The sequence below is a fragment of the Drosophila virilis genome, chromosome X, assembly GCF_030788295.1.
Source record: "Drosophila virilis strain 15010-1051.87 chromosome X, Dvir_AGI_RSII-ME, whole genome shotgun sequence".
In the NCBI taxonomy this organism is placed as follows: Eukaryota; Metazoa; Arthropoda; class Insecta; order Diptera; family Drosophilidae; genus Drosophila; species Drosophila virilis.
The window spans coordinates 26,349,118-26,362,191 of NC_091543.1; the positions used below are offsets into that span (position 1 = coordinate 26,349,118).

General features: G+C 37.3%; 1 protein-coding gene across 1 annotated transcript in view; it reads left to right on the plus strand.

Annotated features, from left to right (window-relative positions):
* LOC26530364 (uncharacterized) overlaps nucleotides 1–13,074 on the plus strand; it is an 89,423-nt gene that overhangs the window by 8,083 nt on the left and 68,266 nt on the right. The gene's annotated exons all lie outside the window — the stretch shown is intronic.

Here is a 13,074-nt window from a genome sequence, read left to right on the forward strand (position 1 = left end):
TCTTGATACTCAAATTATAAATATTGTTAATATTTGAATCACAATTTAAAATTATTTAGTTTGCATTCAAACACAAAACCATTCGCTTAGTATTTTAGTACTTCTGTTGTTCACATTGCAGTAAATGCTTCACATTATTTAGCAAAAAGGGCATTTATTAGTCGACTACAACACCTTGGCCTTAATGCTTTTATTTATTAAATTTTTTAGTTGCGTTGCTTTTTACGTTTCCCTTTTTAATTTGCACTTGCCGTGGGTGTGTTGGAGGTGACTGGGGCGTGGCATGGATATTATTTCAAAGAGCGCACGAGACTTGCATTAATTAAATTCTTCAGACGGCTAAAAAGGTGTTGCCTTGTTTGTTGTTGTTCTCATTGTTGTTCTTATTACGCTTATTGTAGCTGCAGCAGCTGAAACGGCAGCTAATTGGCAAACTGCTTATAGTAGGTGGCACACAAGGCGTATGGGTGATGCGGCCAGATGAAGCAATCAGTGCTGCAATAACTTGACTGAAAGACAATAGTCGACTTAACTGAAAGAATTTAAATTGCAATTAAATATCATGCGATTCTACCCGCAAGTCAGCCACTTGACCAAGAGAAGGAAGGAAGGGCAGACAGCGGGAGCAGCTCCATTGTCCGGCTATTCCAAGCAACTCGCCATTTGCTCAGCTCGTGCTGGCTTTGCATATTTCCGGCTTCCGTTTTGGCTGCGACATTGTCACAAATTTCTATGCCACCATTTTTGTAGCGAACTTTTCTATTTCTACATACATTTATTTTGCGGTTGTTTTTTCTTCTTTTGTCAAACTTGTTTACAGGCACCAAATTATTGTGACAGACGCCAACATTTATGACAAATATAATAATAATGCGAAAGAGATTGGCTTTGCCATGTAACAGGTAATTGTTTTCGTGCCTGTCGCTACGCTTCATTTGGTTTTGTTTTTCGTCTGGCTTCGTCTTTACTTTGCTTACCTATTTGTTTCGGCTTTTTTCTCCGCTGCTGTGGCATAATTTATTGTATTCTTTGCCTCGCATTTGCATAAATATTTTAATTTGCATTTTAACAAAATGGGAATTTTGTTGGGGCCTGCGTAACATTATCTATTATATACATATAGAGTTTTATCTTTATAAATATATATATACGCTATAGAAAATTTGGCGAGGGTTTCTTTTACCCAGCTTTGGCCCAAAAATATTAAAATAATAACAACAAAATACTGAACTTCAAAGAATTGAATTTAAATGTTATTATACGAGAGCCTTAAAACATAAATAGATTGCAATATGCTCCGTTGATGCATAAAATTTTCTTAGCGTATAATTTCTTAGCCATGTACACAAATTGCAAACACTTATTGCATAGTGAAGTAAGAAAATCATCATCTAAATTTATAAAATATCTCATGTAAATTTGTGGAGCGCAAATCAGAAATTAAATAAAAGTAATTTATAATTACAATTGCCTCCCATGTAATTTTAATTGAAACTAATTTTCATAATTATTCAATGGCAAAACAAGCTTAATGGCAGCCTAATTGAGCTTAAATTAAATATCTATAAAATAACATTGTTTTTTAGTATTTTTACATTTATTGCGTTCGGTTTTGCATAAATATTGCATTCATATTGCGATTTTATTATGTTGCGCATACGCCACATGTGCCCTTTTGTTGGCTTACTAAACAAAGAGCCCTCGCATATGCAAATATGTTGTGTTCCATGACTAAAAGCAAAACTTTTTACTATGAAAAAAAAATGTCTACCATGCTACGCATTGCTCGTGCCTTTTACCCTTTACCCATGCCACTGTATAATATGGATACTTAAATTTAAGCATTTTGTATAAAAGCAGTTAAAGACATCTTCGATTCATGATACAAATTAAGCTTTAAATATCCTACGCAATCTCAAATCTATAAAAACCACAATCTGTCTCTATGAACACAATTTGAAAGTTGATTCTTAAAAAAAGGTAATGGCCGCATTATAATCAACTACGCTGAACTTTTCAGGCATATGTAAGTATGTATTGGATACAGCACATTTTATGCTCAATCCCTCTTATCCCAAGCATTCTTGTATTGTCTTGTGTTTATAACCTTTTGAACCTTTTATTTGTAATTTTCCAAGCAAATTAGATGAAGAAGAATGTTTGTATATATTCGAAAAATCTTTTTCATATTTCTCCTTTAGTTTTGCCTCGATTCCCACAATTGCCAAGTCGTGGGCGGGCAAAAGTGGTGGCGAATGGTATTTTGTGAGAAGTTTGATAGATGTTCGACCTTGCCTGAGGTACATCTTTCGAAGCAAATATCAAAAGCCAGCAACCGAAGACTCAATACAGTATCCAACACATAAAGAGAATTACCTTACAGCCATTTTAAAGATATATATGTTTCTGATATAATTAAATAGCTGTGTTTCTTGCTTGCATTTGAATTCTTGGCAGTTATTGGTACCCGTTCCTATAAGTGCACCAAACTTTGATTCAAATATCATTATCATTAAAAAGTATGTAAAAAATATCGATTGTATATTTGGGGTCAACTACGGACTGACGATTATCGATTTTCAATGTTCACTGCTATGTTACAGATATTGCTATCAAATTATAAATGATACGAGTTAAATAAAACTGAATTTGTGTGGCATCAAACGCGCATAATTTAATAAAGTCGAGGCACTCTGGGGTGGTGGCGCTGCCCAACGGCGGTTGTGCCCCAAAGTAGGCAATCACTTTATTATTAAGCCAGACACACACACACAGACACGCACACACACACACACATATACACAAGCGCACACATGTAGATTGAGCAGACACAGTTCATAAAAAAGCAACACAATAATGGCATCAAATTTGAAGATTTGATGCGGGAAAATGCTTTTCACGTTTTCAGCATTTTGGTGGCTTTTGTGTATGTCTAGGCAGCTTATTGATAGATAATATATTTATATTTAAATAACACTTCATCATGCTGTTGTCGCTGACGTTCTCGGGGCAGCACTGGATTGTGCTGTGCAAACGAACATCGCAGCGTATGCGTAATATTGTTTGCCTTCATGTTACGAACTGAAGCTGGGCGGATACATGTGAACTGAAGCCAAGCGGTTGCGGCAGCCTTATAAATAAACTTGATCCATTACACACATACAATTTGACTTGGCTGCTTTCTGGAGTGCCATAAATTTGGGCTTATGATTTTATCCCTTTTATTATTGGGAACGTCCATTGGGCCTACTGGCTCAGCGGCAGCGCAGCGAGTGCCTGTAGCCCACCATTTTCATCTTATTTTCATTTTCATTTGACGGCACAGTCGCATTTTCATTTTCGTTTTCATTTCCATTTTGTTTTTGGCTTTTGCCTGTCCGCTCAAGCGTGAAACAACGCTCGCAAACAGAATCTCATACAATCACACACACATGAGCAGCGCATTGTCAGCTTTTTGGGAAGCTGAAGGCATTTGCTTGAAAATAAATAAACTAACAATATGGCAGGCAAGCAAATTAAACACACACAATGCCCTCAACTTTTTCTTTGTTCACATTTGTTTTCGACTTTATTTTTTTTTTTTTGTGATTTTTTCTTGGCCACAAAACGGCGCAGAAGTTTTTAGCTATGTAAGTAAGGACTTGCAATCAGCCAGCACCAAATCAAACAAAATTAACACAATATAACAATGGGATACTCCCGATGAATTTCCTCGACAATGGTACTAAGCATAATGAGGTCACAAAGCAAATGAACCGCATGGCTGTAAATAAAAGTAGCGAATATTGACAGCAGAACACGCAAAAAAAATGGTCGGAGGTTCGGTTCACGATTTGAACCTACATTCTACCTTTAGGCTCCTTTCCTACAGCTGGTGTTGCGCACCCTTTAACCAAGACTTTAATTCAAGCCTTAATGTGTCTTATAATTAATTCGTTTTGTGAAATAATTACATTTTGTATTTACAATCATCCGTTGCTCTGAAAATATATCCAGTTGCACATATTTCCATGAGCAAGATGTGGACTAAATTTAATCTCTTCCCAAAAATGTCAGCTACCAAACGGTGGTTGACGCCACAGTTATTTAAGCTTTGGAGCTGGGTCTCTCCCAGAGGTTTTTTCTAACCAAATATGGTATGAGTCGGGTTTTGGCTGTGTATTTTTTTTTCACAGCTGGTTTGCTTTAAGGTTCGATTTATGATAAAATATATCAGATTTCTAGCCAGCAAAAAGCAATCATTTGATTCGTTTCTTTTTTTTTGTGTTTCTAAATTGGCATACGATATGGCTTACCAGATATTTGTTATTTGATTTTTCTGTTACATTCTAATAATGCTTCCGATTGAGTTTTCAAACCTTAAGCTTAAAATAAAATAAAATCAATTTTAAATGCATACATTTTGGAGTTAAATGCACGACCAAAATCATACGACAAGCATTACAGCTAGTTAAATCTGTAAACAGCTGTCAATAGAATTTGTGAGTGACTGTGCTGTTTTTGTGTTAACTCAAAAGATTATTTTATTGAACCATTATCTGTATGAAATTCTGTCTGTCTGCGCGTAAGTGTGTGCGTGTGTGCTTGGGGTGCTTATGCGTGCTCATAATTATGTGCTACATCATCTTTTATGAGCATAACATGCATATATCTTTCGCCTCCATTTTCAAGTGTATCAAACAGGAAATGTTCGTGCCTCTCGTAACGCCGCCGTCGCCCGCCTTGTTCGCCTCGCCCGCCTCTCGCTTGTTTGTGTTTAATCTCGTTTTAATGCCGTCGAGCATCATCGTAAAAATTATTACATTAAATGTCAACGCAAAGAGATTGCAAGCAACATCCAAGCAAAACACAACACAGCAACACACACATAAAGAAATAAAGAAACTGAGAAAAAGAGAGAAGAGTAGAGCGGCAAATGAAAATGAAAAGTATGTGAGCAGAGAGTATAAAGGAAAGCGGTTGGGCCGTTGGTATAAGAGGGTCGTTATTATTAAATTTTACACACACACACGCTACACACGTACTGGGCGCAACAATAAAATGTGCGAATGTATGCCCAAAAGACATGGTACTATCTCGCTTGCACTTGCACATAAATACACACAAGAACTTTATGCCCAAGCCACTAAAATTCAATTTTTACAAGCATAATATGTTGCAATGGCAACACTGATGACACCCGCACACATACACATACACACACACACACACAATCAAACAAAAACACACATACGAGGCTGTGGCGCACCTTTTGCCGTTTTCTGTCTTCTGCCATTGCCATTGTCTTTGGTCTTTTGTCTTTGTCTTTGTTATATCTTCTTCTACTGCTGCTGCTCATCCGCAATGATTTTGGCAACTGCCAACTGCTTTTTATGTGTCGCACGTTATTAAATGAATTCAAGCGCGGAAAATTGCCAGCCAACCAAGCAGACCGTCACCTCTCCAACCAATACACAAGCCCTCACAGCATACTGCCAACAACACCTTGACACACACACAAAGTGTGGCGCTGCCCGCAGCCATTGAGCTTTCAAATTGTTGGTCCTTTTGTCAATACCCGCCAAGGCCCATAAATGTCCCATCAGATACCATTTTTCTGCTTCGCTACAAATTGAAAATTTCATAAATTCTTGCTTCTGTTTTACAGACCATTCTCCCCACAGCACTACCCATTGAGTTCTTATCTGGCGCCTGGCGACTGCTTAACGCCTCATTAGTTTAATAAATATAACACAATAAACAATAGATCTCTATGTTTATCTTTAACTGGGAGAACACAAAAATCAATAGCAATTGCAAGCACAACAAACATATTTAAGGCACATAAACAACATTTTCAATTGGATATTGCATTCATGAAATTACGATGTAATAAGTTTTAATTTTACTTGTTACGTACATTTCACAAAACTTTCGGTATGTTTTTAAGGATGAACATCAACTTCAATAAACGAATTGTTTTATATAGTGAAAAAGAAACGAAATTCGGCAAATGCCTGAGATTCAAATAAGATTGGCAAAGCAAAAAAAAATAAAAATATAAAATGCTGGCTTCGCATTCCCAACAAACCCAACAATTTAATTTTTTTCATAGCATTTTTATTTGTTGTTTTATTTTTGACTTAAACAAATGTTCTCAACTTTTTATAGATTGAATTTCTGCCGGAGTTTAGAGCATGTATATGAAATCGATAAAAAATAAATCGGACTTTATTTTGAATCTGAAACTATGAGCTCTTAGTGCGATTTAAATTTTAATTACAATTTAAACATTTATTTTTGCTATTAGGCAGCTAAAAAAGAAACGTTTTTAGTTGAAAATTGAAATGCTTTATTTTATTTGAAATCAATTATTTTTGTACTACGGTTAGGCTTATTTATATTAGCAAACAGGTCAAACTACACACGCTACATAAATATCCTACTTGCTAAATATAACAAAGGGTCCTTTTAATGGCGTACCGAAATACCCACACACATACACTTGAGCAGATGTATTTACTAGAAGTCTATATATGCAAAACTCGCACACTTAGGCAGCTTAACGTGACCAGCTGCAAATGGGATGTGCTCAGTCATTAGGCATGCACTGCTTGAAATGTCATTACACTGCAGCGCACTGCTTGTCGGCAACTTCTTCCGGTGCGCGATCAAAATGCTTAGCATACTTTTGTGTGGTGCCTTGTTGGTATGCCTCAAGCTGCAGTTCTTCAGTTGCTTATTAGCCACACAAGCTTTGTCATAGCCACACTCGCACACGCAATAAGCTCACATATATATGTATATACATATGAGAAATGTAACTAATGAGGCGTATAATCATTGTTATGTCAACAGTTTTGCTGCCATTTGACAAACGACTCACGCTCACACAGACAGTCTAGCATGCTTAGTGTGTCTGTGTGAATGTGTGTAGAAGACATTTTGGGGCGCAAGAAATATACTTGCACATGTCAATATATATAAACAACATAGATACACGCCTGGGCTACCCCAAACCCATATCCTCCGCACAGTATGTGTCGAAACTTTAGAGCATAAGCTGAAAAAAAAAAAAAAAAAAAAACGAAAAATAACTTCATTATTATCATCGTTATTTCCATCACTGTTCTGTGTGTCAAGTGACATAAACACCCACACCCTTCACAAACGCTTAGACACAAAGAAAGCGGCCCGGGCGGGGATGTAATTGCCGGCAGCCAGCATCATGTAGGAAATAAGCAATTTGAGAGATCATTAAAAAGTTCAAGCGACAAAAAAAAACCCAAAAAAAAAAAAAATCAAGAAAAGAGTATAGATAAAAAACACCCAAGATGAAGAAATAAAAACGACATCAACGGCTAAGAGACATTAAATTTCAGGCACTCCGCACACATATAAACAAAAAAGAACACACATGCTCATGTGTTAAAGAGCTGAATTTAGAGCAATTTAAAATGCGTATGTGGCAATTGATTAGTTGATGACAGCTGCACACAACTGACAGCTATGCACAGACAGGAAATTGACTCAATTTGGCACACAAAATCTTGAGACGCACTCACACACATCCGCACACACATACAAGCACAAACACACACATTGAGAACTCGAGTCGGAGTCCTCGAATGCAGTTGAATGCACGCATTTTGTGCCTCACAGGCTTTTGTCGGTAAGTTTTGTGTTTCTTTCCCCCCTCCCACCACACCCCTTTTCTTTTGTCCACCCTCCGCTGCTCTCTAACCTCTCCTGACGTACAGTTCGAGTTTGCCAAGGCAAAGACCTTGCGTCAACAGCAGCCGAAAACACTTGACAAGCGACAGCAACAATGCAAAAATTTTGTTAGTGGCTTTTGCTGGCCAGTGAACAGATTCATTCTGGGACTAGGAGGGTCTACACTCGAAGAAAACAAATTAATTTAAATATGCATATAAGGAAGCTAAAAAAATAATAATAAAATAAATATTTATTTTACACTATATTGAGCAGAGGCAATAATTAAACACAAAAGGTATTAACTAACATAGGCGAAAGTGCGCTTCTTAGCTATATATATTTATATATTTATAAAAATAGACCAAAACCATTATACTTATATAATATAATAATTAAGAAAGATTGAAGCTATTTGCTATGATAGGAATCCTTAAAATTTGTATTAAAGAGTGCACTAAAAATTTATGGCTCTCTCTTTTTCTCTCTCTCCCTATTTTCTCTCTCTCTCTCTCTCTCTCTCTGCATCTCTCTCTCTCTCTCTCTCTCTCTCTCTATCTATCTCCCTCTCCTTATGTCTATCTCTTTTCGTGTATCCTAGCTCTAATATATTATATTAATTAATTAATTAAATTCTAAAGTAATACATATCTAAATATTTTTTTAAATTATTTTAAACATAAATAACTATTGTCATAAAAAATAATATATTCCCAATGTATGCATTTGCCGTAATGTAACAGCAAGTTTCACCATAAATTTTTGTAGTGTAGTTAGGACTTGGTCAGAGGTAGGTTGGTTTGCTGCATTGTTCCGCACTTATTCTGGTTTGTAAATAGTATTTGCATTTCATTTCTGGCTGTCGTCGTTTTGGGCCAGATGTAGTTGGCTGGGCTGTGCTAGTTAGCGACTTTTCGCTGCACTTTAAATGTCATTTGTTGAGTTTGTCCGCGGCTGCCTTTAAGCAAATTAGTGTTACGTGCCAGGCCGAGCAGCCGAGCAGCCAGGCGGGCTGCATCTAAGGACCTCGCATTGTGTTTACCCATGCGCATTTCTTTTTGTGCAGCGAGACATTCTGCGGCTGCTGCAACACAACGAAGACGTCTTCACCCCACCACGTCTACGTCTCGGGCGGCCGCCTTTGTTCCACTTGGTCGCATAGTAGCTGAAATTTGTTGTAACAAGATTTGTTTTTGATTTGGATTTTCTGTTGCCGCTGCCTGCAATGGGAACATTGCCGTCCCCGTCGCCAGCATCGTCTTCTTCTCTCTACTTGAAAAGTGTGTGGCGGACGCGACGCGCAACATTTTTGCGTAAACAACTTTTTTTGTGCACCGAAATGCAAAAAACAGCAACAATAACAACAACAACGAGTGAACTGCAGGGCGGTCAAGCTGTAGTTTAAGACCGGGCTAGGGAGCCACTTGGGCCAATTAGGCTTTATGCCACAGCCATGCAGCCTCCCTATGACTGTCCCCAGTCTCTGCAGTTGCTGGTTTGCTTTTGTGACGTCATCAGCCCAACAAAACACTTGAACAATTGTGGCAATCAATTGAGCTTGAGCCAGATTAAATATTACTTGCATCTTTAATGGATTTTACAAGCTGTTCTCGGGTGACGGCCAGTTCCTTCATTCAAAGTTAATATTAATACAAGTACATTTTTAGTTAAAGTTAAAAGTTTCTTCCTTGATTTACAATATGGTTACTCTGTCAACCCTCCGCGGCATTACATCGAAGCAAAAACTTAGAGAAATCTAAAAATTAGAGACGGAAAGGGATACTAGATGTCTGCTTCAAGACGGGCGGGACGGGAACACATCTTCTTTCCCGTGCCTATATCCAGACATATGAACCATATAAGTATATGTATATATATATGTTTGGTCCAACATATACAGTATCTCTTAGTCGAACTCACTCTATTTAAGCCCTCCCACTTGTTGGTTTCTGAGTGTGCAGCAAATATTACTTATTTTAATTACAAGAAAACTTGAACTTATTTGTAGTATTTTAATTAAGAAAGCATGCGAAATGATTGACGGACAAATGAGTGGCAGATGCTAATTGAAATTTGCTCAAACTCTAGCCGTACGATAGCTGAAAAGGCTTTCATGTACAGAAGATAAAAATTCTAAAAGATAGAAACAGATTTCTGATTAAGACTTCTCTTTACTCTATTCCATCCTTATCATATATTAATATTCATATATTTAAACTGTCCTGTAAATCGTATTTTCACAAACTGGCTTAACTAATTGATTTCAAGCAACACAGAATCTTAAAGGTACCCAAATCAAATATCTGAAAAATGTAGCCGAGAGAAGGAATAACTGAATACAAATAGCATTCATTTATTATTAAGAAGTCGGCATTGATCTCTCATTCAAATCAATTACCCACTTTCATGCGTAGATCTGCACCCTCGGCAAGGGATACTCCGCGCCGATGTTGCGTCATTATAAATCATGTAAGACCATCTGCAGCTCAGTGGAAAATTTGAATCATATATTCAGCATAAATAGATGCAGCTCTCTCTCTCTCTCTCGCTCTCTTATCCTTTTTTTTTGTACGCATAAATCCAACAAAATATTTCAACAGCATTTTATTTTTCCTTTTCATTCTTTTACTGCTGCCGTCACTTTTATTATTGTTTGTTGTTGTTGATATATGCTTATCTACGATGCTGCATGCGCCTGAACCGTGCAACACAGTTGCTGCCCTACGGCCCAGAGCTCGCGGCTCGCAGCCCTTTTTACAGCGAGCTACTTTATTATGCTAAAAACTCAGGGCAAAAGTGTGTTATATGGCATAATCCACTAACGAAAATTGAGCAGGAATTTATTATGTTTTATATGCCTAAACAGGCGTCAGTATCAGGAAACATGCGCGCATGTGGTAAAGGGAAGGAGTGGAGCCTGGGAGGCGTGGCGGCAGTCAAGCGCGTAGTAGCTTTTGAAGGCAAGGGGCGTGGCATGGGCACGGAAATACATAATGAATTATGCAGGGCACTCACAACTGGAATCCTCGCAGTCCACTAAGCACACATACACGTACACACACACACACACACACACATTCAGCAGACATATCAATAATTCAACAGTCCTAACGAAAAAGCCAAAACAAAATATACAAATCAAGTCAAAGAACCCTAAGACGTGTGCACGACTAAAAGATACCAAAAACAATCAGATACTTTACATTGCTTACATATATATAAATATATTGCTTACATATATATAAATATATAAGGTAAGCAGATCGTGTATACCCTACTGCCAACGGCTCGCTATAGGGTACAGAGGGACAAAGCAAATAGAGGACGCTGTCGACTTGATGAATTATAGAACTTAATCTGAATTGAAATATAAGTGAACTTTATGTATATATATTTTTATCATGCATAAGTATGTCAATACACATGTTTATATTAAAATATACTTTCACACATTCATATATGCATAGACAGATAAGTCTGTTTTGGGCGATTCAGTCAGACCAACGAAATTTATCGCAATTTTTTCAGTTATTATGGCCAAATAAAATGCACGCCACGTGAAGTGTAATATTTCATCACAGTTAGCCAAAACAAACAGCCGGACAACCGGACAGGCAGACAGTCAGTTAGGGAGGCGTGGCACAGGTAAATGCTATATATATATAGGTATATATATATATATAAGTATATATATAAATAAAAAGATTTATCGCCTCACTCGTTTCGTTGCGTACCGTATGTCGCTCGAGTGTAATTTATGCAGCCAAATATTGAATTAATTCACTTGGCTTTATCGATAGAAGCATATATTACACGAGACTAAAGTGCAGTTCATAATCTGCTCCTCAATTGCATCGGCCATCAGTGATGCGCGATGGGAGGAAGATAAGTAGAGAAAACAAGATAACTGCAGAGCTGATCTATACAACTTGTAAATCTTAGATAAATATGCGCGGACCGCATGAAAATATCTCATGGGAATATTAATTGTTATCACAAGGGCACCAATCTACAAAAAGTGCTTCTAAACTATCGAAGACTATCGATTATTTATTATTTGCCTTTCAGCACGCGATTGCATAGATGTGTCGTAAAAACCAAAATGCACGCGGACAACGTTGCTTCGAGAGTGTTAGTTAAATTTATATTTTAAAAATTTATTTACACACTAAAATTCCTTAAATATTGATATGCTGCAAAATTAAATATTAAAGCTGGCGGCAAACCGATTCAAATATACCAATGCACAAGTGGGCATGCGCATCGTTGTTGAAAATAAAAAATCCGTTTTTTACCCATCTACACATCAACATAGAACTCTCAGTAATTGAACAATACCAATGATACTTCAAGGCCTTTGCTTTCATGTTTTGTATTTTGTGATTTGGGGCGAGAGATGCATTCAATATTTGAATCACACTTCATCAGTGTATGGTTTATGAAGGCCAACAAACCAAAATTTCAAGAGTGCAGCGGACTCTTCATACTAATAAAAAAAAATGTTTTTAGTTGATGTGGTAGCTAGTACCTGTCTAACAGACAAAATGCACTCGAATAAGGCCACTTAACCTCACGGTATTTGATAAAAATAATACCAGCCGCCAGTTGCTATGTAACAACTTTGTCGAGTCTTTGGTGCACGTGGTCAGGGCTTAGCTAAGTGCCTGCAGTTTTTCGTTTTCTTGAATTGCTTTTAGCCCACAAAAAGCTGACGCAAGTTGGCCTCAGATCACGAGCCGCTTTGAGGCGCACTCGTGAGTGTTAAAAGTACTCGTACTTAAAGTGCATTTGTTTCTCAAGAGCGCCATGCATTTGAAGTGAACCCTGTGAGATTGCTCAAGAGACTTTGTGGACAAACAAAGGCTGACAAAAAAAAAAAATACTTTAATACTTTAAGTTGGTTCAAGCTGTAACTAGAGAATAGATCATGAAACTTAAAGGTACATGGTATTTGCACAGCTAAAACAAAAGAATTCTCTCAAGGAAAGCCGTCATCTAAGCGAAAGACTTCCATTTAGAAACAGCATATGTATAAGCATATATGAGAATCACAAAGAGAGGCGGCATTAAAATAAATGTACCTGAGGTTCGCAAAGATAAGTTACATTGGGAAAACAAACCCCACCTATAGGTATTTAAAGTGTCTGGTTTCTTTAAACATGCCTTGTGGAATTTAATCATCAAGCTAAACTATTTAATTAAAGTGTAAAACGCTTAGCACACATTGTATGGCTCCAATTTGGATCCAATTACAAATTTTTTACGGCGACAGCCGTGCGCCAAGCGAATTAAGCTACTCACACAATAATTGACTTCAACAAACTGCATTTGTTGCGCATTTATCTCTGGGCCCCGCGTCGAGCTATGTGGCGTGCCACCCAA